The 26,708-nt window shown below is 38.4% G+C and overlaps 1 protein-coding gene across 2 annotated transcripts in view; it reads right to left on the bottom strand.

The window, feature by feature from the left end:
- The window catches only part of tank.L (TRAF family member associated NFKB activator L homeolog), a 42,306-nt gene extending 28,562 nt beyond the window's left edge, over window positions 1–13,744 (bottom strand). For both annotated transcript variants that reach the window (XM_041575730.1, XM_041575733.1), the window contains exon 1: window positions 13,575–13,744. The gene's annotated coding sequence lies outside the window, so the exon portion shown is untranslated. The remainder of the gene's footprint in view (window positions 1–13,574) is intronic.
- Window positions 13,745–26,708: the final 12,964 nt, after the last annotated feature.

Below are 26,708 nucleotides of genomic sequence, written 5' to 3'. Positions count from 1 at the left end.
ACCTGTACCCAACTTATCAAGAGCTGCACCTGACCCAGCCAGTGGTTCTACATTTCCTTATATACCTGCCCCTGCTATAAATATATATATATAGACGCATCTGGACGCTGATGTTGGGGCACTGTTAGGTCACGTTCCGGGAAGGTTGCAAGGGTGAGCCCAGCCTGCCCCATGCCTGAATATCTTGTGTGACAAACCCTCAGGCTGGCCCACACATCACTAATCCACAGGCCCTCTTTCTAGTCTACAGCTCAAAAACAGCCAAAGTTCTCTACAAAACCAGCCCAAAACTAGCCAAGAGGCACTTCAAAAGTATCCCAAAAATAGCGTAATATGTGCAGTGAAAAACGTCTAAAAAAATAAAATGAATATATGTGAAAATACAATAAGATGAAACTCCAGCACACGGATGCTTAAGGGTTCATAACCCGTGTTTATTGTCAATGCCAAACAGGAAACAACGTTTCGGGGGCGTACCCCTTCGTCAGGTGCACCCCCGAAACGTTGTTTCCTGTTTGGCATTGACAATAAACACGGGTTATGAACCCTTAAGCATCCGTGTGCTGGAGTTTCATCTTATTGATCAATTGTTGGAGGTGCCGTCCTCCTTTAACCCCAAGCACCGGTGAGGATACTGAGAGACCAGGTGTGCTACTGCTTCTATTTGTTTATATGTGAAAATACGCCTTTTTTCAAATTTTCAGTTTCTCAAATTTTCCTATGAAGCAAAATGGGACAGATTCGCCCAGTACCAGCGGTGTAACCAAAGAGGGGGGCCCAGGAGGTATAAGGGTCTCATAAGGCTTGGCACATTAGGGCACGAAAAAACGTTGGCTGGTTTCTTCCAAAGTATACACCAGCCAAAGAACCAAAAAGTAGTCCAAATTCGTACCTTGGCTAGTTTGTACTTTCAAATCCTGCCTGGGCTTTAAATCAGTAGCCCAATTTGGCTGGAAAACAGCCAACCTGGCAAACCGCACTTGGCCATAACTCTTCTAAACTGGACACCTATTAATACAGATACTGTAAATGAATTAAGTATTTGGTTCAGCTGAACAGAAACTGGTAAGACTGCAGCATGAGTCTCTGCTTAGCTAAGTGACATTAAGCTGAAGATCCATGTTGATCTTTAAAATGGGGTCTTAAGCTGCCTTTCTCACTTAACTTAGGTCCTGGCTATTTAACTTTTAGCTCTTCAGCTTTTGGAAAACTATTACCCCCCAGTATCATTTACCATTGGCCTGTATATTTTGCTCTTCCAGCCCCAACTACAGAGGAAGCAGACCCTGTGACTGTAGGGGGGCCCAGGAGGTATAGGGGCTCCACAATGCCCTAGTTCATATACAATTTCAATAAATATTGGTAAAACAGTCAATCTCTATACATTTTGGGGGCCTGAAAAATAATTTGCTATGGGGCCAAGTAATATCACCACTGCTTCCAGCTCATACATACAGTATATGCATGTGTATTGTATGCATGTAGAGAATGTAGCCTTCACGCAGTAACCTGTTCACTCATACCTGACTGTCTGTTTAAGGGAAAATACCAGGAAAATAAGCACAAGTAAATGAAATACAGTGTTCCAGGTAAGGACAGGTGAGTCACATGGAATGTCTTATTACCCCATAGGTATTCATCTAGAGGTAGTGTTACATTCCAACCTGTTGGTTCTTTGTGACCTAGACTGTACCTTGGCGTCTAATACAGTAGTGCATCTACACTCATGGGAAAGTATAGTCTTGAACATTACAACACACCTATTGCAGTTTGTTAAAGTATACAGCTCAGTTGTGAGCTCCGGGCAGTAGCATACTGCATGTTAATTTTTACCTTGAGTGGTTCCTACAAGCACTTGATTAAATGTTTTCTGCCACAATCGTACAATAGCCAGATAAAGGGGTACATACGTTTCTAAGGGGAGGAGATAACTTGGTACGTGGTTTGTTAGGTAATGACTGTTCTGTGATGATCCACTCTCTTTAGATACAATAAGAATTCAGTTTATAGAAGAGAGTTTCTTGTTCCCAAGCCACTGTTCATGTACTGTACTGAGCATCAGAAGTAATATGCAATTAACTCAGCAATCAGCAGGTAGCATTTACAAGCCTGCAGTCTTAAAATTTGTGATTGGTTGGCATATATTACTAGATATGGACAGAACATTGCACCTACTCATAGATCCTCCAGTTTATAACTGACAGAGATAAGTTAATGACGCATTTTTCTGTTCATTCTATTGACTCCAGGGAGTCACTTGTGTCAATCTTCTCCTATGAGGTTTTCAAAAGATAAGATATGCATATCTGCTGGAATTCCAGTTCATTACAATGCTATCATGCTATCCAGGAATAGCAGAGAGAATATTTGCAACCACTTAGCCATGATTTTTTTTAAAAAATACCATTGTATTACATAGATAAATGTAAGGGGTGAAGTACGTGTCGAATCCAGTGCATGCGCGTCCATTGCAGTTCATGTGTGCGTTTTGCCGCAGGCACAATGTGTTTAAATAGATGCAGAGGCCTGCATTTCCTAGCGCGTCTCTGAGCCTTTTTGAAAGTTGTTTCCTGAACCTGTTGAAGAACCCTAGCTGAATTATTGTTTACGTTGCCTGCCTAATCCTTTCCGACTTCTGCCTGTTTCCAGGATTACCCTTGGGCAACTTGATGGCAACAGGACTATATGGCTACAGTAACACTTTATATGAGTGCACAACTTGTAAAATACCAGTCACGCTTCCAGCCTAATTATAACTTCTAGGACTCACCATCTCAGAAATAGCAGAAATAAAGAATTCACTACTAGAGTGGCCAACACCAAAATTGATCCAAACCTTCAAAACTAGTCATCTATCATAGTTACATAGTTAAGTTGGCTTGAAAATAAAAACATATATATACTTATACTGCCCAATCTATACACTCCCACATATTAAATATTTATACCCATATCTATGCTAATTGTAAATTTTAGTATCACAATATTCTTTGATATTATCTTTGTCCAAGAAAGCATCCAAGCCACATTGATAGAATCTGCCATCACAACATGACCCGGCAGGGCATTCCACAACCTCACTGTGAAGACCCACCTACACTGTTTTAAATGAAAGATCTGTTCCCGAGTCTAAACTAAAGGAATGGCCTCTGGTTCGTTGAACCTTGTTATGGGAAAAAAGATCCCATGCTATCTATCTATAATGCACTCTAAAAAAAGTAATTATGTCTCCTCGCAAACCTCTTTTTCCAGAGAAAACAAACCCAACCTTGACAGTCTACCCTCATAATTTAAATTTTACATCCTTTAAAGCAGTTTAGTTGCACATCTTTGTACTTTGTACTATCTCCAGCTCATTAATATCCTTCTTCTTAAAGGAGAATTCAACCCCCATTAAAAAAAACCCTACCCCCCTTCTGTACATAGACCCCCCTGTCTCCCCCCCCCAGCCTAGCTGCTACCCACGGGTAAATGGCCCTAACTTTTTACTTACATCTCTGTGCAGATTCTGTGCAGCGGAGTTCACGGGTGCCAAAAGTCACAGACATTGCCAAAGCGCCAGAAGGAGACCCGAAGATTACCAAAGAAGATGGCTGCCGTGAACTCCGCTGCACAGAATCTGCACTGACGGGTAAAGTTAGGGGCATTTACCTGGGGCTAGGCTGGGATGGAGATCGGAGGGGGGGTCTATGTAGGGTAGGGGGTAGGGGTTTTAGGCAGTTCAAAACTGCACTGTATGCTCAAAGTGAGGCAAACTTTTGTTTTCATCCCTTGAGTTTTATGCAAGGCTGTGCTTTAATTGACTTTAATAGCCACATTATGACACTGCCTGCAATTAGACAACTTGTTATCTACAAAAATCCCCAGATCCTTCTCAATTAAGTGTATAAGTGTATACCATTTAGTGTATAACTTGCATTTATATTATTTCTACTAAAATGCATAACCTTGCATTTATAAACATTGAACCTCATTTTCCAGTTTGCTGCCCAGTTTTCTTACTTAGTCAAATTGCTCCACATCCTACGTGGAACTTTTGTGCACAATTAAGGGAGTTTGTGAGGTTTTTTTGTACCTCCAATAAACTCACAACTGGCATGTGTGAGCTTTTAGCAGCTTCAGGGCATAATAAATCTCTAATAATTCAATGTTTTTTGAACTGAAATTTTTTTTTTTAGAAAAACTATCCTTGAAAAACATAACTTGACCTTTCATCAGCAAAAATACTGTAGAAACACTACTTTCAATGCCCACCTCCAGGAATTAATAAACTAGTTAAAAAGCAAAGGACCAAGGACAGACCCCTGCAGTACGCCAACAATATTGGTCCAATTAGAAAATGTTCCATTTAAAATCTATCTTTCAGCCAGTTCTCTACAAAATACTGTTTGTGACACGTGAAAAGGATTGCTTGGAACTGCCTAAGAATATATATTTTTTAAATACTATAAATGAAGATATTTTAGTAGGGGGCAGTGAACACATCAAAGGATACTGTACCCTCAACTGTAAAACCTCCATTGTGACATTAAGCCACAGTGTGTAATTATATGAGTCACCCTTACAAGATATAACAATATCAGGAAATTCTGAAAAAAATTGTGTCTGTTGAAATGTTGAAATGGGGCAGACTGATGAATCATGTTTCAGATGAGACAAACTAGCACCAATATGGTAGCGTGGATATAGCAAAAAGGGCATCCCTATTAGCAACGTTCTCTCTAGATAGAAGGGGCAGCATACCTGCAAGTTGTGAATTTCTCAGGGTTAAAGTGGACCTGTCACCCAGACACAAAAATCTGTATAATAAAAGTCCTTTTCAAACTAAACATGAAATCCAATTTCTATTTTTTATTAAAGCATTCATAGCTGTTGTAAGCTCATTTAAAAATTTCAGCTGTCAATCAAATATTGTCTGCCACTCCTCTATGTCAGTGGCATAGAGGCGGGACATTTACTTTCACTTTCCATTCAGCACTTCCTAGATGTCACTGCTCTCAACACATTCACCCTTTCTCTTTACCATATAATTGTATAACCAGTGCATGGGGATGGACATCGGGTCCCCCATTCTAGTTCACAAACAAGATTCTGAGATGATACAAGGCTTGTCTTAATAACAGTGTCCACAAAATGGCTCCTGCCTGCTTGCTATAATTTTGAAATCCCAGACTGAAGGAAGCAAGATTCATATAATTTATATAGTGTAATTAAAGTTCATTTTGCTTGACTAATGTGATAAAATAGGATTTTGAATAATTTTTTTGGGTGACGGGTCCCCTTTAAATAGAGAGAGAGCCTAGAGAATAGCCAACTTGGTTCATGTTTGAGAAGTGTCATATGGGCTCAGCCATTTTACCCTCCAGTATAAGGGGTCTGAATTCCTATTGTTAAAAACTGCAAGACAGGGATACACCAACTCTAGGATTTGATGCAAGATTCTGCTCAATCCAAACACTTGCAGAATCCCGAGTTTTTTTTAAAAGGTTTTTGCATATTATGAAGAGTTTGTAGACCCATAAAAATGCAGAGTAGAATACAAATTCAATACAATCAAGCTATTTTCAGTTTTATTCAGTATTTTAGATTTTTAAATCAAACAAGTTTGGAAAAATGTCATGTTTATTCACAAATTAAAATTTTGCTAAATAAGCCTCCATACGATTTCATTGTCTGGAGAATTTTTTCTATATTGCAATTTATTGGAAAAAAAATGTAAAGCTGGCAAGGGAAGTGAATATGAATAGCGTGGCTATATAATAACATTTTAAACTTTTGTTAAGGTGTTATTTACATCTTTGTAAGGCAGGAAAAGCTGATTGAGGAAGAGCATTGCGTGTGATAAGAAAAGATTAGTGAAGGGCTAACTGTCAGTAACAATCCACTTACCACAGAAACTATGTAGGCAGATGGCAGTATGCCTAGTGGGTGGAGAAGTGGTTAGAGTATAAATAAATATATATAAATATATATATGTAGCAGAGAATACAGCTTTTACAAAGCCTTCAACAAGAGCTGTATGTGGCCTCTTATTTGGTAGGTTTTGCCAAATTGTTTTTTTTAAACATTATTGCATAATAATACATATTAGTTTGCTTATTGGTAGTATGTAAAGTGTAGAGATGTACTGAATCCAGAATTTGGTTCTGGATTTGTCTGAATCCCAGTAGCTTTTGCAGAATTAGGATTCATCTGATGTACATTATGCTTTGGTCTTCTGTACCAGCCAGAGGCAACCATGATCCTTCTGCAGTAAAGATCTGTGCCTCCAAATATGCCCCAGTTGCTCCCCGAGTTTTATTTGCTTATTTACTGCACGTGCTGTGCTGCTCTCAGTTACCTGAGCTTATGGACCGACGCACAATATACTGAACAAATTTTATAGAAATGTCACAACATAGTAAATAATTCAGATTGATACATAGCAGCTCAAAAACCAGCACAATTAGCATCATAATTTAATTATCAGCCCTGTATCATCAGCTTATATGATTGACAAACCTCATTTTCTACTTGGGGATTTGCAACATCCCCTAAGCTTAGCTTTTCAACAGGCACTCAAAGCACACTAAGCACGTGCGTGTTGCAGACTTTCCTACCAAAATCCAAAACTCCTGAGACAAATTTAAAGGCCTGAATCATTATTACTATAGAGATGCTGAAACCTTAGGCTGGTTCAATAAGTTTGTATATAAAATATGGCATTATTAGCCATATACATTTTTAGGGTTTAGTTCTCCTCAAAGCTCCAGGCGATTGAATGTTAAATTTTTGGCTCGTAGATGTTGATGTTTTTAGATTCTGTTATATCCAAAGAATTATCAATTCGATACCTGCCTAATACATGAAGATGGAAATGGAGGAGATGGTCTGCTTTCCACTTCTAGGATGGTTCCAGCTAAAAGTGTTAATATGATATGTGCTGTGAGGTTCATTAATATCTCATTACATAGGGACAGTTTTAGGGTAGGCAGAGAGAATACTTGTACCAAGGGCTGCCATCAGGGGGGGACAGGGGGGAGAGTTGTAGGGGGCCTGAGGGTAAGGGGGGCCCGGCCACGCCACACTTACTTGATTAGCCGGGCCCCCCATCTATCTGAGAGCTGCTGGCTTCAGGAAGGCATGGACATTTAAGGGGCCCTGGCCACCAAGTTTCTTATAATGTGGGGGGGGGCTGGCCACCAATTTAAGCAACCAATTTTTTTTTCTCATGTGGGGTCCTAGCCACCAATATTTTTTAATGGGGGGGTCCTGGCCACAAATGTTTTTTTTATGGGGGGCCCTGACCACCAATATCTTTTTATTTTTTATTAACATGTGGGAACCCTAGCCACCAATATTTTTTTTGTTTTTTACTGTGTGGTGGGGGGCGAACCTGTGGGGTGGGGAGGGTGAACCTGTAGGTGGAGCTTGCGGTGGGCGCAGCCCAGGGGGCCCAGGAAATGTTGTCGTATGGGGCCCTGCGATTTCTGATGGCGGTCCTGCTTGTACTTACTAGGCACCTTTAAAAAGCCCTTATTATAAATATTTTACATGTATGGGACCTGTTATCCAGAATAATATAATTTGGATCTTCATTCCCTAAGGGGGTTATTTATCAATTTGTTTCAATATTTTCTGCTACAAACTCCGATCAAATTCGCTCTGGTTTTTTATGCTTGTTTATTATTACATTTTCCTGAAAGTTTGTTTAGCGGGAAAAAATCATATTTTCACGTTTTTTTCATCCGATTTTCATGATTTTTTCGGAATTTTCACCTGAAAACTTTGGGGTATTGCACGAAACCCAACACACATCAAAAAAATCATTGGGACTCCTCCCATTGACTTATATGCAAACTTTACAGGTCTGAGATGCCGGATTTTCAGATTTCCATCTTCGAGGTTTAATAAATCCAGAAAAAAATTGTGATTTTTTTAAAAGTCCGATTTTATAAAAAAAAGCATGATTTTTTTGTGATTTTTGCATTTGGAGTTTAGTAAATAACCCCCTAAATCTACTAAGAATAATGTAAACATTAAAAAGCCCAATAGGCTTGTTTTGCCTCCAATAAGGATTCGTTCTATCTTAGTTTGGATCAAATACAAGATCTTTTATTATTATTATTATTATTATTATAGAGAAAAAGGAAATCATTTTTAAAAATCTGGATTATTTGAATAAAATGGAGTCTACAGGAGAGACAATTCCTGTAATTTGGAGTTTTCTGGATAGGGGATTTCCAGATAACAGATTCAGTGCCTGTACCTGTATTGTATTTCAACTGTAGTACTGTACAAGGTACTGTTTCAATATTACTTAAAAAAAGCAAATCATTAAAGGGGAACTCCAGCTTCCAAACCTAAATTTGATAAAGAGGCCCACATAACACAGAATTCCCTAATAAACCATCACAGTTACCTGTTTCTTCAAAAAGTATGAGTAAATGCAATTTTCTATGCCGAAATACAGTCGTTTAACAGTTCTGGCAGTAAAGGAGGGACTAAACACGGATGTTACAAATTGTAACAACTTCTCCACAGCTTACATCATTGCATTGTGATGTTCCGTTTCTTATTGAAATCACTTGTGCAGGGAATTGTGAGGTTTGGAGGATAAAGCCTAAGGACAGCTGGCTGTTGATACAAAGTAACAGTAGTCAGACAGCTCAGCAAAGTAGTCAGAGAGATCAGCAGCAGAGCAGGGGGCTAGGCTTAGAGAACTGTCAGAAACCATTAAACTTAATGAAAAGTCTGCATATTTTTAAATCGATGTATATTGCAAAGTTGCTTGAAATTATATTTACTTTTTAAAAGCTTAAAAAGTTTGTGTGGAGTTCCCCTTTAAAGAAATTAAAATTACTTGCTAAAAATTAGCTTTATGGGAATAGCCTTTTTGTATTCTGGAGTTTTCTGGATAATGGTTTCCTGAATAATAGATCCAATACACAGTATTTTACAGTACTTTAGGAATATCCAAGCTTCATGACTTGTGTTGGTCTATAATTCTTAGCATCCCACCATCAAGGTTGGCAACTGAACCCAGGATGGTAGATTAAAAACCAAGAGGTTCAAATGTGAATGTAAAAATATATACAGAATTAAATATCAAAATACATGAATAATTAAAATTTTTTGTGTCACGGGTTTTTTTCAATTTGAAATTTCTGGATTTATTACATTTTAATATTAAAGGGTGGTTCACCTTTAAGTTAACTTTTAGTATATTATAGAATGGCCAGTTGTAAGCAACTTTTCAATTATTATTTTTTTTTTATAGTTTTTCAATTATTTGCCTTCTTCTTCTGATGCTTTCCAGCTTTTCACTAACCCCGTCTAAAAACAAATGCTCTGTAAAGCTACACAATTATTGTTACTATTTATTATTCATCATTCAATTCATGCCCTCTCCTATTCATATTTCAGTCCCTTATTGAAATCAGTGCATGGTTGCTAGGGTAATGTGGACCCTAGCAATGAGACTGCTGAAATGGCAAAATGGAGAGCTGCTGAATTAAGAGTTAAATATCTCAAAAAACACAAATAATAAAAAATGTCTCAGAATATTACTTACCGTATATACTCGAGTATAAGCCAAGTTTTTCAGCAGCCAAAACATGCTGAAAAAGTCTACCTCGGCTTATACTTGAGTCAGTATAAAACTTACGGTACCTAGTTGATTGACACAACATTCCCCCAGCAGCTCGCACACTTCCTGATTATGCCCATCTCCTAGCATAGCAGCCTCCTATAGCACCGCCCTCTAATTGAAGAGACGCTCCTTAGCGACCCGTGATTGACTGCCTAGCAGCTACGCCCATGAGGATGACAACGTCTGTCATCACTCAGTCCTGCCCGTCAGCCGCACGTCAGGGAAGGGCGGGTCGGTTCGCTTGTGCGATTGCGCTGTGTTTTGTCTCGTACTCCTGCAGGGCGTATAATAACAGCAAGCCCCATCATGTTGCTGTGCAGTGTCAATGCAGCTGCAAGGAGCACTTTATGCTGCGCAATGGGGGAGCTGCCATATTAAAAAGGGAATCACAGGCAACAAAAGTGTATCGACTAAGGAACGTATTAGCCAATGATTTTCTGCTGGATTCATTGCAGTCATCTTCTGGAAAGCCTACACCGTGCCCTCGCCTCCCTCCTTTTCCTCTACTGCATGGATGTAAGTTAGTCACCTGCTGTATTCTCCCTTGCTGTGAACTGCTGGAGCAGCCATCCTCACCCTACAGCCTATATGTACAACAACTCCCAACATTCCCCGGGAACCCTTTCAGACGAGATCTGTAGTTTACCAACTGCACGAGAGGTTAAAAATGTATGATCCATACGCCAAACTGTTTAAACTGTCTGTGCCACTGCTTTGGCCTCAGTCTTTTGGGCTGTGTGTAGAATAAAGTGCATGGAATTGCTATTTAAATATATATGGAGAGGACTGCTTGTTTTTCCATATGTAGCATGGGAGGAAAATTACCAGTAGCTGCTGCATTTCTCACCCTAGGCTTATACTCGAGTCAATAAGTTTTCCCAGTTTTTGTAGGTAAAATTAGGTACCTCGCCTTATACTCGGGTCAGCTTATACTCGAGTATATACGGTACACTAAAAGTTAATTTAAAGGTGAACAACCCCTTTAAATAATACAATAAATAAATACATTTATCAAGACTCATTTGACCCTATAGTAATTTATATTTTGAGACTGAAGACAAATAACTTTATCTGGTAATTGGTTGGTTTGAGATTTGTTGGCTTGGATACATACAAGAAGGGGAAGTCCCAGCTACTACAAAGATCTTTCTGCCTTTGCCAGAGCTAGGCTGCAGGCACTGATGAGACAGACAAATATGCGTAAAACATACATATCTTTTACTGGCCTTTCCATTGGGACAGATCATAATTAAAGGTTGCCTTGTCCTTGAAATAAGGATTCTTTATGAAAAACATGATTAATAGTATTTTGATGTTTTTCTCTATTAAACTCTACTAGTTACAAAACTGGTTGCAAATTTATATTACCCCTATTGACTTTGAACAACAAACAGTAGACAATATTTAGCTGTGTTATGGCTGTTAACGCATACTGTAGGTCTTCAGGTGTTTTGGGATTAGGACCCATTTGAGTCTACTATTTATTTGGACCCACTTTGGCTCATAATAATAATAATACTTATTTATAATTATAGGGATACCCAAGACTGTATATAAGCATTAGGGGGTTATTTATCAAAGGCTGAATTATAGAGTTTTTATACCCTGGAAGAATGCGAATGAACTCACAACTCAAATGGTTTCATATTAAGAAAAAACTTGGATGGAAAAAACTTGATTCAGCAAGTTCGAGCTGTGAAACCAAAAACGCAAATTAATTGAGTTTTGGGTGAATTGCTCGAATTGAGTCTGCCATTTACTCCTACATAACCATGATAGGTTTAGATGGTGTTTTTCTGATTCAAGCTATTTCCAGAGTCGGGGTATAATAAATAATTTTTTGTGATTTTTGTCCAAAATATTAACCTCCAAAACTCAAAATTTTCGTGGAAAACACAACTTCATCCTTAATAAAGCCATTTAATGCATACATTTTAATGATATAATGAATAACATAGCCCCTATTGTCTATATAAAATCACAAGACAACAGAACAAGGCTTGTTGCTTTTATATAGGTCATGGAACTCTGAGTTGGCTTCTAATATCCTCATATTTCAAAGCAGTACATTTTCATAACATTGGAGTCACTACTAATTAAAAATTATATCTGAAGACATACTTTAAATGATTTATAAGGCTATATTTTATAGGTTATTTGGGGCCTGTGTGCCTATACAACTAAAAATGGCACCCAATCTAGTAACAACATGGTAAACCTCACTGATTATGTCCCACGGAGAGGATGTGTATATATTGGCTTGTTTAATTTATTACTTTGATTTTTGAATGACTTTTTTAAACCCCAACTAGTTTTTTTTTTAAAATTTATATATGAATATTTATAAACATATTTTAAAGTTGCATGATTTGTTCTGGGTAATATGCAATGTATAATGTATGCATTATATTTCTACATTAGTTTTTAAGAATTTACATTCTACACCACAAAGAATCATAGACAGAATCTGGTCAGTCTTTACTGAAAGGAATCTAGTGCAAACTACCACAAAGAGATTATGTCTTCAGTCTTTCTACATTGGACAAACTGGAAACACAAGCCAGCAACCATTATTTTTTGCATTATATATAACAATAATCACTTAAAAAAAGTCACACGTTTGCTTTTGAAAGAGGGAGGGACATCCAACAGAACCACAAAAAAAAAAACCTTCTGTTTTTTTTTGCCCCCGTTTACCTTAAACCTGTTTTCTATTTTTAAATAGCTGACCTTTTTTTTTTTTTGGTGGAGCAATTGTGGAAATGACTATATTTCTTGTTTCCTTTTTTGTTTGCTAAATAACGACTCAAAAGGTTTGCCTTCACAAAACGTATTGTCGTCAAATAGGACACTGCAAATAATGACTTTTTTTACTTTCTATTTTTCAAACGAATGAATTTGTTTTGCTATGCCTCCTAAATGTTCTCATAAAGACCTGGAAAAAAATTATTATTTGACATGTCTATATAAAAATAATATGTTTTATGAAAGTGAACTTTAGGCTTACAAATAATGTGATTTTATTGCAAGCACCATAATAAAATATTTGGATGACCTGTAGATACAGTAGCTGTCTAAAATAATAGAATCGAATAATAGAATCGAATATTCAATTTGCGATTCGCCAAGATCTAAAAACGAAATACAAACATTTGAAGTATTAAGAGCCCTGAGCAATTGAAAGTGGCGATTTTATTTCAGATAATGCTATTTTGCTAGGGGACATTTAAATATGCAAATTAGGTATTCGGTTATGTTTTAGGCCAAAACTTTGGTTGATTCGGTAATTCAGCCAGATCCAAAAATGATAGATTTGATGCATTCAAATAATTTGTTCACTGCTCTAATGTCTTAAATAAAAAATAAACAACTCTGAATCTCATTAAAATTATATTTTTATAATATAAAAAAGGAATAAAAACCCCATGTTATATACCGTATACAAAAAAAAAAAGAAAACAGTATTATTAGAGTTATTTATTACTTTCAATTATTGAAAACCCTGTTTGGAATATAAAAAAAAAAAATCAGGAAACTGAAATGACTTCCATGTGTCTGTATGCATGTACTGTATGCATGTTGTGAATGGCCCTGCATCATGCTTTTACAAAGTCACTGGAAAGTGGAGGGTCCACCCTTGCCAAATAGTATGTGCAGCACTGATTTCATAAGAGGCAAACTATGCTCATTTTCTACAATATTCCATTCTAGTCATTGGCTGATTAAGAATTCTGGGAGTTGTAGTTTTGCAGTCATACAACTGCACTTTCAGCAGGGTTTTGCTTCAAATATTTTCCAAATAATTTAGACTTGGATTGCAGCTCCCCTCTGGGAACCCTGCTATACATCTGCTTCCTTGCTCTGACTGCATTCACTTTCAAGGTTTCAACACTTTAGTTACTAACAAATAAACACAGAAATTAGAACACAAAGTGGCCATTACCTTGTAAAGCGAATCCCCTGTTACTGCTCTTCCTTCAGCTACATCATCCACAAAAGTACAGAGACTGTGCAGGCTTTAAAATTGCTTCACTGGCCTCTTGAAATATGAGCAAGCGAGGCTGCCTGCGCTGATGTTAATAGTTACATTAGCTGGGAACTTCCAAGGGGAAATCCCCAGCTGCACGGCTTCCTTATTTAAAGTCGCTGTCAGCCAATTGCTTTCAATATCTTTCAGCCCAAAATGTCCTGTAGACTTTAAGTTCTTAGATGTATTCTTTTCTTTCTCCCCTTATTCATAGAATGCTCAAAAGTTTTTATATGTTTTCCACTCTTTAGCAACCCTGATCAAAGGCAATGTCACATTTTACATAATTTACAATGAATACCTTGTAAAAATGAAATCTAGTTCCTACTGGTAAATTTTTTCACTCTCGTTTGCTTCCTCTTTCTCTGATGCAGCTCTTTTTCTAGCTGTGTTGTGGTAGGTTAGAAATTCATTGTAAAGTGAGATGAGAAGGGGTTAAAAAGCATGGGCCGAGGACTGGGTACCAGTCTGACCAGTACCAGTGGAAATTGCCACCTAAGTTTACATTTCACACACAAAAACACACACTGTATAGTAAATTATTTAAAGCCCCAAAACAACCAGCATATGTTTTTTAATGTAGGAGGCAATGCTGCAAATAATCCTCTGCAAGCATAGAATCAACATACCAGCTCCATGCAGATAGTGCTCTGGTCAGAATTGAACCTACAGTAGTAACTGCACCATAATAAAAAATCTCCCTAGAAGTATGGAATTGATACATACTGACAGGGGCATAACTACAGACGAAGCAGACCCTGCGGATGCAGGGGGCCCCATGAGGCCTTAATTAATGAGCAATTTAAATATATATTAGTAAACAGGACAACCTCTGCATATATTGGGGCCCTACAATTAATTTGCTGTGGAGCCCAGTAACATGTAGTTACACCACTGCATACTGAGAATTTAAAGTGTAATAAAATCTAATAAAATTTCTTTCAGTCGGGTTTACCACACATTTAGCACTAACACATTATGCAGAGCTTCACAGAAACTGTTTATCATTCACATCTATCCCTGCCCTGTTGCACAATCGAATCACATGCTCACTAGGGTTAATTACATCAGGAGCCATTAATTGCTGCTATGTTTTTGACCTGTGGGAAGCAACCAAAACACACACCCACCTAAAAAATTCATGTAGTTAGTATATCATTCAGGATCAAACAGACTCTAGCACTGCATGGCATCAAGCCTAACACTTTGATGATTTTAGGCTTTCTGTTCTATAACATTTTCCTCACCTATAACATAATGCTGTTATAATAGTATAGCTGTGACATGGCATCATGTTCATACTGCTATAGTACATATTGTAATCTGTACTGTGTCTGTAAAAAATGGGACCTTCACCTATAATAACTTCTTTTTGCAGCCATTAGGGACAATGCTGCACACTAAAATGATAGGACTGAATAGGATATTCACTATATAATTGACAAAGCGCTGACTTGTAATTTATATCTTTATAAACATTGCACTCTGATATTAGAACTTGCTGACAGGCACAGCTATTGGCACCCTGCAAAAGAAACAATGATCACATGGACTATGGGGGTTTAGGGCAGATCATGGGTGTGTTTGGGTGATCATGGGTGATAATGCCAGTGATACTTGTCTATTTGGTGATTGAAAGTCTATCTCTGCCAGTGGCTTATTTTGTAAGAGATAAGAAACATATTGTATTTTGCTGTATTGTGGATGCCACTTCTCTTGTTGGAACAATGTCACTTTTTTTTTACTTGAAACATGTTGCAACATTCACACCTTGTAACATCCCCTGCATGACACCCAAGAACTGACCTACTTGGCAAAAAGCTGTTTGGGGAAAAGTAATGTCTGTAAAAGAAAAAAAGGGATGGGTGTACCTGGTACCACTGCCAACAATACCTCCAGACCAGTGTGAAAACTGCAAAAAAATGGGAGAGCCAAAGAATAAAAACCTGCCTGCGTTCAGCTGCAATGTATTTATGAGGGATGGGAAGTGGGGACATAGCATCATTCAGACACACAAGGGAGCAGCAGATTGCACAGGCTGCAATAGGGACCTGTCTTTCTGGCAGGACTACCATCAGTAATCACTTGCCCCATACTACATAGTAATTAGACCTCTGCCCAGCTTGACACCGTGGGTTGTGGGCCTTGCCAATTAGAATAAGGGACCACATTTAGAAGGCTTATCTTGTCATATTATATCATAATGACAATGGGTACAGGTTTTTGCAACTTGTGCTTTGAACTAGTGTATCATTCAGATGATGCCAGATCTCTCTATGCTACCATATGGGCACTCAGGATTGATAGGTACTAACATACAGCAGGTGTAGGGTGTCTCAGCTTTCCGTTTAAGGGTAAGTCTTAGGGTGAGGGCACAGTGGGTGTATGTCCTGCTTCTCTCTCTTTGCATGTTGTAGGCAGGCCTGTCAGTGGAGCAACACACAGAAGCATATAGGAGCGGTTCCTCTTTTCTCTGCCTGTCTACAAAACATAGGCGGAGAGAAGTGGGTCATACGCCCACTGTGCCCTCACCCTAAGACTTATATAATCATTATTGTCTTAATGAATGACTGACAACATACTTCCTCATAATCTCCTACAGGGCTCCTATTGGTGTTATGATTACATTACAAGAAGCCAGATGGAGGCGTGGCTTGCCAGTGGAGAGGGTGTGGCTAGCATTTTTTTTGGCATGGCTAGTTGAACTAGCCAATAGTTGTCGCTTTTCCTTTTCGAGGACATTTTCCTTGTTTCCAGCATAGGTCTGTGTCATCATACAGTAGGTATTCCCCTGTGCTGAGCTCAATATTGTTGTAAAATGTTAAAAATTAGGGGCTTTTAATACTGGAACTTTCAAAGGGTAAGTTTACCTTTAAATTACCTTTTAGAACTGTATAGACTGCTCTATACTTTTTCAGTTGATCCTTGTTTTGAATGATTTGTAGATTATTTGCTTCCCCATTCCTCTTTTTTTAATACAAGAATTTAAATGCTCACTGATTGTCGTCTGGGTCATTGACCACTGAAACCAAAGATGTTCTGAAATGTTAAATATATTTTGTTATTGTTTTTTTTCTTCTATAAAGGCCCTCTCCTATTTATCATCTGTTATGGCTTCCCAACCATATGGGACCTATTACCCAGAATGCTCAGGACCTGGGGGTTTCCAGATAGTGGATAATGGATCTGTCCTTACTTTGGATCTTCATACCTCAAGTCTACCAGAAAATCATTTAAACATTAAATAAAGCCAACAGGCAGGGTTTGCTACCAATAAGGATTAATTACAGTATATCTAAGTCTGAATAAAATACAAGGTACTGTTTTATTATTATGTGGATTATTTGGATACATTGGAGTTTATTAGAGAAGTCCATTCCATAATTCAGAGCTTTCTGGATAAGAGGTTTCCGTTAGTGAAGGGCGAATTTATTCGCTAGGCGCCGGCAACTGTACTTGGTTTCTAGGATAAATGGGATACTAGTAATGAGATAGTTAAAGATGAAATTACAACTCTGGCTTGAAAGTCAATTGGCAGAAATCTGTACTGTTACCTCTGGACCGACCCCCTGCTCAAACGATATCCCCCAGACAAGACAAGTGGTTGACACTTTTAAATACTTGGGCCTTAGAATGCATAAACATGTAACTGAGTTTGCAAAATTGAATTTAGACCCAGCAATTCAGCACTTTACTAGGGTGGTGGCTGCATGGCAACACCTGCCACTTATGCTATGGTCAAGAGTGGCCCTATTTAAAATGGTATTTCTTCCAAAATGTTTATATTTATTTCGCAACTGTCCAATTCACATACCAAACAGAGTCTTTCGAAATATAGATAAGGTACAACAACATTTATTTGGAATATCAAAGCCCCCAGAATTGCCAAGGAGACACTTTATGCCCCATTAGACAGCGGAGGCCTGGCGCTGCCCAATCTTAAGATGTTTTGGTTGATAACATGTTTATATCCTATATAGTGCTAAGAGACAAGATGTTGGCTCCTAATCTGAGGCTCCACGCATATTTCCAACTGAGAGAGGCTTTTTTGTCACAATTTCGTTCTCAATTACTGGTAACTGAGGAATACCCACTGTTGAAACTTGTAATGACGGAAATGCCAGCCAAATTGATATCCCGAATTTACTGGCTGTTGGTTCGTTCCCCTGTGGCCCCATTCCACCGTACTTACCTTAAATGGTGCAACACCCTGGGAGACCTGGAGGAGGACCAATGGGAAGAAGTGACTGACAACCTATATCACTTTTTAGTATCTTCCCGAGATAGCTTGATACAATATAAGTTCCTCCACCAGGTCTACCTGACACCGTACTTACCTTAAATGGTGCAACACCCTGGGAGACCTGGAGGAGGACCAATGGGAAGAAGTGACTGACAACCTATATCACTTTTTAGTATCTTCCCGAGATAGCTTGATAGAATATAAGTTCCTCCACCAGGTCTACCTGACACCGTACTTACCTTAAATGGTGCAACACCCTGGGAGACCTGGAGGAGGACCAATGGGAAGAAGTGACTGACAACCTATATCACTTTTTAGTATCTTCCCGAGATAGCTTGATACAATATAAGTTCCTCCACCAGGTCTACCTGACACCTGCTGAGGTATACAAGTTTGGCAGCAGGGCAATTGGCAATTGCCATAGGTGCCAGGCGGAACAGGTGAACTTTTTTCACATGACGTGGCAATGCCCCCACATACAAACATTCTGGAGAGCAGGCACAACACACCTTTCAACACAACTGGCTCTCCCCCATTGCTTAATCCCCAATCCTGCCTGTTGGGAATTCTGGAGGGAGCTATTCATGGAAAATTCCTACACCTTCTCACTAGAGGACTGCTATACTATGCAAAAAAATGTATCATACTGAGGTGGATGGGGCCCAGAACTCCCACATTGAAAATGTGGCGTAAGCAAGTTAACAGTGTCCTCCCCCTGATCAAACTAACCTACCTATCGCGGGCTGTCCAGACAAGTTTGACAAAATCTGGCAGCCATGGACTGATGCTGAGGAAATAACTGGTAAAGGTGAATAAAAACCTTATTTCAGATGGACATAAGCAAAATCTGAATGTAGCACCTTTTTAATGCTGGATGGAAATGTAAATGGTCAGTGTCTCCCAGGCGGGACCATACCCTCCCCCTTCTCCCCCCTCCCCTTGTCCTGTGAACGAAAATCAATAAAAATTGTTGGTTTAAAAAATAAAGATGAAATTCCAAACTGGAGAGCTACAGCAGAAAAAGGGAAATCATTTCCAACAAAAATTGTCTTTAATATACTATTGTCTATAACAGACAAAGACAACAGACTGGGCAAATCTGCTGGGGAATTCTCCCCTTGGCCAAGCTTATTTTCCATTAACTTTTATAAATGACTTGGATAAGTTTAGCACTGCATGATACAAAGGTTTAAAAAAGCAAACAAAAAAGGTACTTTCCCATATTTGTACTGCTTGCACTGTGAAGGGAGTAACCATGCAAAGGTGTAGTTAGTATGCAGTATGTTACAAAAGTATCAATTGTACCTGTAAACTAGAATACAAAGGGCAGAACTTTGGAGAAGGTTTGAATAATAAACTTTCATAAGAATCATACATGCCCATTTTCCTTTCCCTTTATTCTTTTCTGTTGAACTGCTTTTCTACTACAATGTTTTAGGAGTCAGAACCTGTAGTGCAGAAAATGTAAACAGCCAGGCAGATACTGCTTTCAGTATAAACTGCATTTACAAATGGCATATAAAATCATTGAACTTTTTTAAAGGGGATATCCACCCAAAAAATGAAATGTTAGTTTTTATTTGCACAATAAATATAAACTTCAATTAGTAAATGTTATACTGTAGTTTTTTGTAAAATTCAAAGCAGTTTGTCCATCCTTAACTATTGCTTAAATTGCCAAACTGAAACTGTGGGCCACATTTATGGAAAATGATAGTAAAAATTGCAGAAAATCAAAACTAATACTATACTGAATTTGAATAAGCAGTGTCTAGTGATGGGCGAATTTATTCGCCAGGTGCAAATTTGCGGTAAATTCCCACGATTTGCCGTCGGTGAATAAATGCCCAAAACCGCCGCAAAAATACGCCGGCATCAAAAAAAAAATGGACACCGGCGTCCGTTTTTTTTGGACGCCGGCACATTTTCGCCAGCGAAAAAATGGACGCCATTTTGAGAAATTTTCGCTGTTTCAAGAATTTCGCTGGAAATTTGCTAATTTTTCAGCGAAGTGAAACGCCCCAAATTCGCCAATCACTAGCAGCGTCCCCTCCAGTTTTTATTCAGACAAATTACTGAGCAGAACATCTTAGTTCTATTGCTCATTATGAGATCATTGTCAACCGATTGATAGAACTGAGCAGAGAAGTGTCAGCCATTGCTTCTCTGCTCAGTAATGACCAGCCAGCCAAATAGAATAGCTGTTCCAAAGTCATTATATTAGCAATGTAAAAACTGCTAATATCTTGAAAACTAGGCAAAAAGTTCACATAAGCTGCAAAACTGCTCAAAAGAGCACATTTACATGAATTTGTTATAGGGTAGTTTGTTCTCCTTTAATTTCCTCTCTATTTTGCCAGATCACGCAAGGACTCATTTGCTAACAAAGGTCCTACATAGCACCATTGCAGTTAATCTAAAGCAGCCAATAAATATGTTTTCATCAGTCTAGTACAAGTTAGAAAATGAGGGCAAAGATCTGATTTGTTGATATGGGTAACTTCACTTGTGCACCTGGGTTAGTAGCCCCATAAACTAAATGTGGTGCATCATTCTAGGTTGTTTGTATACAAAATATAAAAACAGGGAAATAATCATTAAATTAAAAGGCATCAAACCTAAGTGATGCCTACATTGCATTACTCTTATGGCACAGGGCTGTTGTGCCTCTTCCATCAGTCAGCAGCTTTGTGCTAGTAAAGATAAAAGCCCAACCAGCAATCCCCCGCTTAGATTCTAATATTTGCAAATCAAGTAAGTGCATACATACGTGCTGCTCCTATGTGTCAGTTTAGCCACATTGTTTGGGTACAAAAAATTAAGCACAGTTGTGAACAAAGTGCAAAATACAGGGCACATAGACCAAGGGAGCCCTGGAATTAGCACCTGCCTTGATTACTCCCAGGGTTCCCTGCTACTGCTCTCGAACCCTCCAGGAGGTTTTTAAGGCGTTCATATCCCAGTGATCAGCCAAATATCTATTGCTTATGATTCATAGACCTTTGGGGCAAAGGTAGCATATATTAATCATATCTACTAATGCTGTATTACCAGAGGCCCATATCGTGATGGTACTGTTGGTCTGGGGTGCAAACCATCAATTCAGCATGATCGTGGAAGCCATATATATCATGATTACTCTTTCACTCTTTTACCCTTCTGTTATCCTCTGTCCATCTCAGTTTTACCCTTGTAAACACTGTTGGGTTCCATATTCAGGTCTTGCATATAACCTGTAAGATTAATTAAGCAAAATGTATCTTACACCATGTGAGTCCATGAACCGTATTGAAGCATACATGTGGTTATACCATTGACATGACCACAACTTACTTTCATGTGATTCGTGGCTATCCAAGTAGGCTCCCTTGTGCCTTGTTGGCTGAGTCTTGGCTGAGCCTCCCTTTATTTAATGATGGTCCATCTTGCAATCCTTAGCTCTATAACCTTTGTAACTGAGCCCTTAAGCCTCTAAGGTGGATAAGATGATTAGTATCTTTAACTGATATGGGAGATATACAGTAAATAAAGATTCAACCATAATAAGGAAAATCCTGAGCTGAGCTGTAGATACAGAAAACAATCCTTAAATATTGCAACCAAATGTGATTAACCAATATGTTAATTAACTGTTGTTTTGCTTTTGGTGTTCTTTTAAGGATTTTTAAACTTCTTAATTTCTTTATACATATCCCCATTGCATTATTATTATCTATCCCTTTTTTTTGCTGTTACATTGTGTCCTACTTGTCATTTGTAGCTTCCCCATTTCTTTCTTTTTTATTCTCCCCTTAATGTTCTACTGTGTATTTAGCTTCATTCCCTTCAGCAGCTTTTTCCTTCTCATTTTATGGGGCAAATTCACTAACCTCCGAAAATTCACCAGCGACGGCTTCGCTCACATCGCAACACTTGGCCAGGCGTAGATTTGCCAGGACAATGATAATTCACTGAAATCCGAAGTTGCGTCCAGGGCGCCGAATGCTGGCGAAGGTGCGCTAGCATTACTGCGACAAGCAAAGCGAAGTTGCGCTAGCGTTGGCTAATTTGCATATGGCAAGTTAAAGTTGAATGGACATATATTTTGCAGCAAATGAATTACACTTTAAAGGAATGATATTGCTTCTCACAGTACATTCTCAATTAGATGGAGGAGCTCAGCCAAAGAATATGTCATTTTGAATAATTACAGAATAAATAATAATAAAAATAATAATAATAAAAACACATTGCTTGGCATAATTTCAGCCTTCAGAACTAGCAGCTGCTGTATAATTTCATATGCCTGAATGTTTTTTCACCTAAAAACACACCTGTTCCTCTTTTTTACTCATTTACTGTTAGCTGTGACATGTTTTCCTCTGGAAATGCAATAAATCATTCCCGTTGTCTCCATACTCCAGCAGTTACATAAGCAGGTATATATATATATATATACATAGCATTAAAGAATGAATAAGTTAAATATTACAGGTAAAGGAGAACTAAATCGGATTTATAGTTGATGTGGAATAATGATTTAGTGAGACTATATTCCCCACACTTTAGAATTTGGCTGTCTTTGAATGATTAACTGCATGTATGTATTCCATATTTGTATTCTTTCAGTCTCAAGTTTCATAGGATCTGATCTCAACAGGCACAAGGGGTCATTTACTGATGGCAGAGCAGGATGCAGAGTGTAAAAAAGAAGTTCAAATCTGCATGTTTTTCAGAGGATGCAGGTCAATGGAGCAATAGCCTCTCTTATTTTCTCTTATGAATCAACATGTTTAACACTTCTCTCTACCAGGGAAATCTCTGGGTTCCATTCTTCCCCTACCAGCATCAAAGTGTTATTTGGTGGGCGATTCTATCTGTGTTGCCTCTACTCCAGTGCAACCCACTCTCAGTCAAATGTTATTCGATTTCAGTTTTACTTTCTATGACTCCATTAAAAGTGAAGTGAAATTTCCTGTTCAGTTTCTCTGACACCATGGCCATGATTCAGGCTGACACAAGTGTAATCTTGAAAGATGAGATGTAATTTTATATTATTCCTATCTAGACCTCCATAACACAGGGTAAAACAGTTGTAGGAAAATTGTGGAATTTGTTCTCTTCTGGCACATCGGCCATGTAATATGCAAAAAGTTGTATTCTTGATTACTACATGTAACCCTTTAGCATTTAGCGTGATAAAGAGCATTGGGTACAACATGTCATTCCCTAGTAATAGCAGCAGTAAGCAAATAATATGCCAAGGATATGGTCCTCCTGCCTGTCCAAGCACAATAGTTGACGGTTATCTAAGAAAACAAGGATTGCTTTAAAAAAAGATACCTTTCAGTCCAGTTCTAGTATCTTTCTATCTTTGAGGATTTTTCTTAAAAAGGTGATACTATGTACACCAACTCATGCACTGCTTTCCTCTTTGGGTCACACATGAGGAAATTTGTTGCTTATTAAACTGGGATCATTGTCCTGCAGAGATAATTTCACTGAAGGTTTAGTTTTTTTTACAAGACTGAAACAGGCTTTCTTGCAGTATTTCCATAATTTTTGCATCCTTTCTTCTTTCTGTTTCAAAAAATTGCTTGTTTCCTGCAGACCAACAACATGATGCCACCACCACTATACTTCTCTGAAGGTGTGGGTCAACCATATCAAGAGTTCTGCATGACACTCTTGATCATTAATCAAAAATAACCTTGTCTAGAGTTTGTCAGAGAGCATGAGAGTAATTTAGTTCTGAGTTCTGAAGCCAAGGTAGATCTTTCCCCTGCTGATGAAAAGCAGACCCACAACATGATGTCACCACCATACTTCCCTGTATGTATGGGTCAACCTGTATATAACACAGACATAAAAGAGATCAATACTAAAAATTATTTCATGGGTCATTGAATGCAAGCAGTGCTGTATTCAAGATCTCTGTGCCCTGAAACAAAGGGTATTGGCCTGAATAAATTTATCCGAGTTTTCTCAGTAAAATTTGAGGACAAAGAAGAGTACAGATTACATTGGTAAAATTTTGCCTGACCCCATGCATTTAACCACCCCCTTTAAGCCACTTTCAAGTCCCATACACAGGCCCGGACTGGCAATCTGTGGGTTCTGGCAAATGCCAGAGGGGCTGCTATAAGGTCCCATAGAAAGTCAGTATTTAGTGGGCTGGTGGGGGCAGTTTGGGCCTCTATGTGGGCTGATTGGGCCTCTGTGTATCTGAAATGCCAGGGCCTATTTTAATTCTCAGTCCGGACCTGCCCATACAGATGCATCTTGTTATTTCATGCTTTATACTGTATATTATAAATTATGCCAGATATACTACAGTTCAGTGAGCTTTAATAAAGAAATAGGTAAGCCTTTCTCAAAGACAATGGTGCTTTGCAATAAAGCAATTAAAATGTTTATAAGTCTTGTGATGTGCAATTCTCTCTTCTTGGTATTTGGACTGCAGGCCCAGGGACCCAGTTATATGTGAGTGACTGCATTTACTTGTATATTGGATTCCCTGAAGAATAATTTCTCCGTAGACAGTTTACAACAAGAAGAGCACAAACATTGCACAGCACATATGGGAAGGAATGCCATCCTATTTTATTTACAGAGGTTTTCCTGTACCTAGCATGTTGTTTCTCTACACCAGGGGTCCCCAACCTTTTTCACCCGTGAGCAACATTCAGATGTAAAAAGTGTTGGGGAGCAACATAAGCATGACAAATGTTCCTGGGTGGTGCCAAATAAGGGCTGTGATTGGCTATTGGTAGCCCCTATGTGGACTGGCAGCCTACAGGAGGTTCTGGTTGGCTGTACATCTGGTTTTCATGCAACCAAAACTTGCTTCCAAGCCAGGAATTAAAAAATAAGCACCTGCTTTGAGGCCACTGAGAGCAACATCCAAGGGGTTGGGGAGCAACATGTTGCTCGCGAGCTACTGGTTGGGGATCACTGCTCTACACAATGCTGGTCACAGTTGTGTCTCACTCCATGTCAAGGGGGCTGTTCATAAATCCCAACTCATCAGTCGTCTACAAATGCTTTGGTTTACGAGTGTAAGGCTCATTAATATTTGTTATGAATAGCCTATGTAAAAGCTTGTTTTACATTTGCTAAAACAACAAACACAAGTAATTACTTTTGGTATTTTATAACTTGAAACATTTCATTGCTTTAAACAAAGCCATTATTTTGATAACCATACCTAAATTCTACCAAAAACATGTTTTGCCACTTGCTATTTTAAGAAGCTTTGTTATGGTCAAATACAAGGTGCTTTTCTATTAGTACAGAGAGAGGAGGAAGTAATTAAAGGAGAACTAATGCTTAGCAAAGAAGTAGGGTAGTAAAGCTGCTCATTATGTTTTTAGGGTTCTGGCACAGCCCTAGGCAATCACAGCCCTTTAGCAGGCTGACTAGTATTTCAGTGCAATTGAGTAGATACAAGGTTGTCCTTATTCTATAAATCCATATTTTCGTGCTTCTCAACAGGCTGCAGTCCCCGTGTAAGAGTGCATAGAATTCCAAGTAAATATAAATAATACCCGGAGAGCACACTTTGGGGCCCATTTACTTAGCTCGAATTTCAAATGTTTTTTTTGGCTACTTCGACCATCGAATGGGCTACTTCGACTAAGACCTTCGACTTCTAATCGAATGATTCAAACTAAAAATCGTTCGATAGTCGAAGTACTGTCTCTTTAAAAAATTCTTCGACCCCCTAGTTCGCCACCTAAAACCTACCGAGGCCAACGTTAGCCTATGGGGAAGGTCCCCATAGGCTTCCTAACAATTTTCTGTTCGAAGGAATATCCTTCGATCGATGGATTAAAATCCTTCGAATCGTTTGATTTGAAGGATTTAATTGTTCGTTCGAACGTTTATTCCTTCGATCGTTCGATCGTAGGAATATCGCTAAATCCTTAGACTTCAATATTCGAAGTTGAAGGATTTCAATTCGGTAGTCGAATATCGAGGGTTAATTAACCCTCGATATTCGACTCTAGGTAAATCTGCCCCTTTGTATTTATATTGTCATGTCTTTATTGCAGAAAACCGTGCACATATTTCAGTGCAATTGGCATTGTAGCATTAGCTTCAATGACAAGTGAACCTTATTTTCTGCTTGATCATTTGCAAAGGGATCTTAGCTTAACATTCGCCTAGAGCACACTGAAGATGTGCAGTGTCATTAAAATTCTAACAAAATCCAGATGGGGGCTACTGTAAAAATTTTGAAGGCCTGTATCATTAGTGTTAAAGAAATGCTAATGCTTTAGGCTAGTACAGTAAGCTCAGTATATAAAATTACATTTCTAGCCAATTGCGAATATATCTGCAGAGCTACACAGGTGAGTTCTGTGAAGATGTGCATGTATAATGATGTTGAGCATTTAAGAAAGTTATTCCCTTACTGCAGCAACAATGCCCTGTTAATAAACAGCTCAGACAATCTGTAACAGTCTGGATTCATTTTGATGTAATCCCTCATCAATAATTAGCATGCTTTTTTAAGATGAACATATGGCAAAATCACTCACAACCCCAAGGATTTTTTTTTTCAGTATATCATGTTTACATCAAGTGTAAATTGTAATTTCAGTTCACAAAAGGAGTAAGTTAATAAGGGGAAATGCTACTACATTCAGAACAGCAGTAAAGGTGTTATTATATCATTCATATTCATCCACAGCCTACACACATATGTATATATATATATATATTCATTATGTAGAAAAATAGAGGTTTCAACCAAACAGAAAGCACGGAGAGAGCACCTAGTCAACAGTAGGTGTAAAACATATAAAGCATTCTAGTCATTTAGG

This window comes from Xenopus laevis, chromosome 9_10L (assembly GCF_017654675.1).
Source record: "Xenopus laevis strain J_2021 chromosome 9_10L, Xenopus_laevis_v10.1, whole genome shotgun sequence".
Classification (NCBI taxonomy): Eukaryota; Metazoa; Chordata; class Amphibia; order Anura; family Pipidae; genus Xenopus; species Xenopus laevis.
The sequence above is the reverse complement of the archived record's forward strand: the minus strand, read 5'-3'. Positions and strand labels throughout refer to the sequence as shown.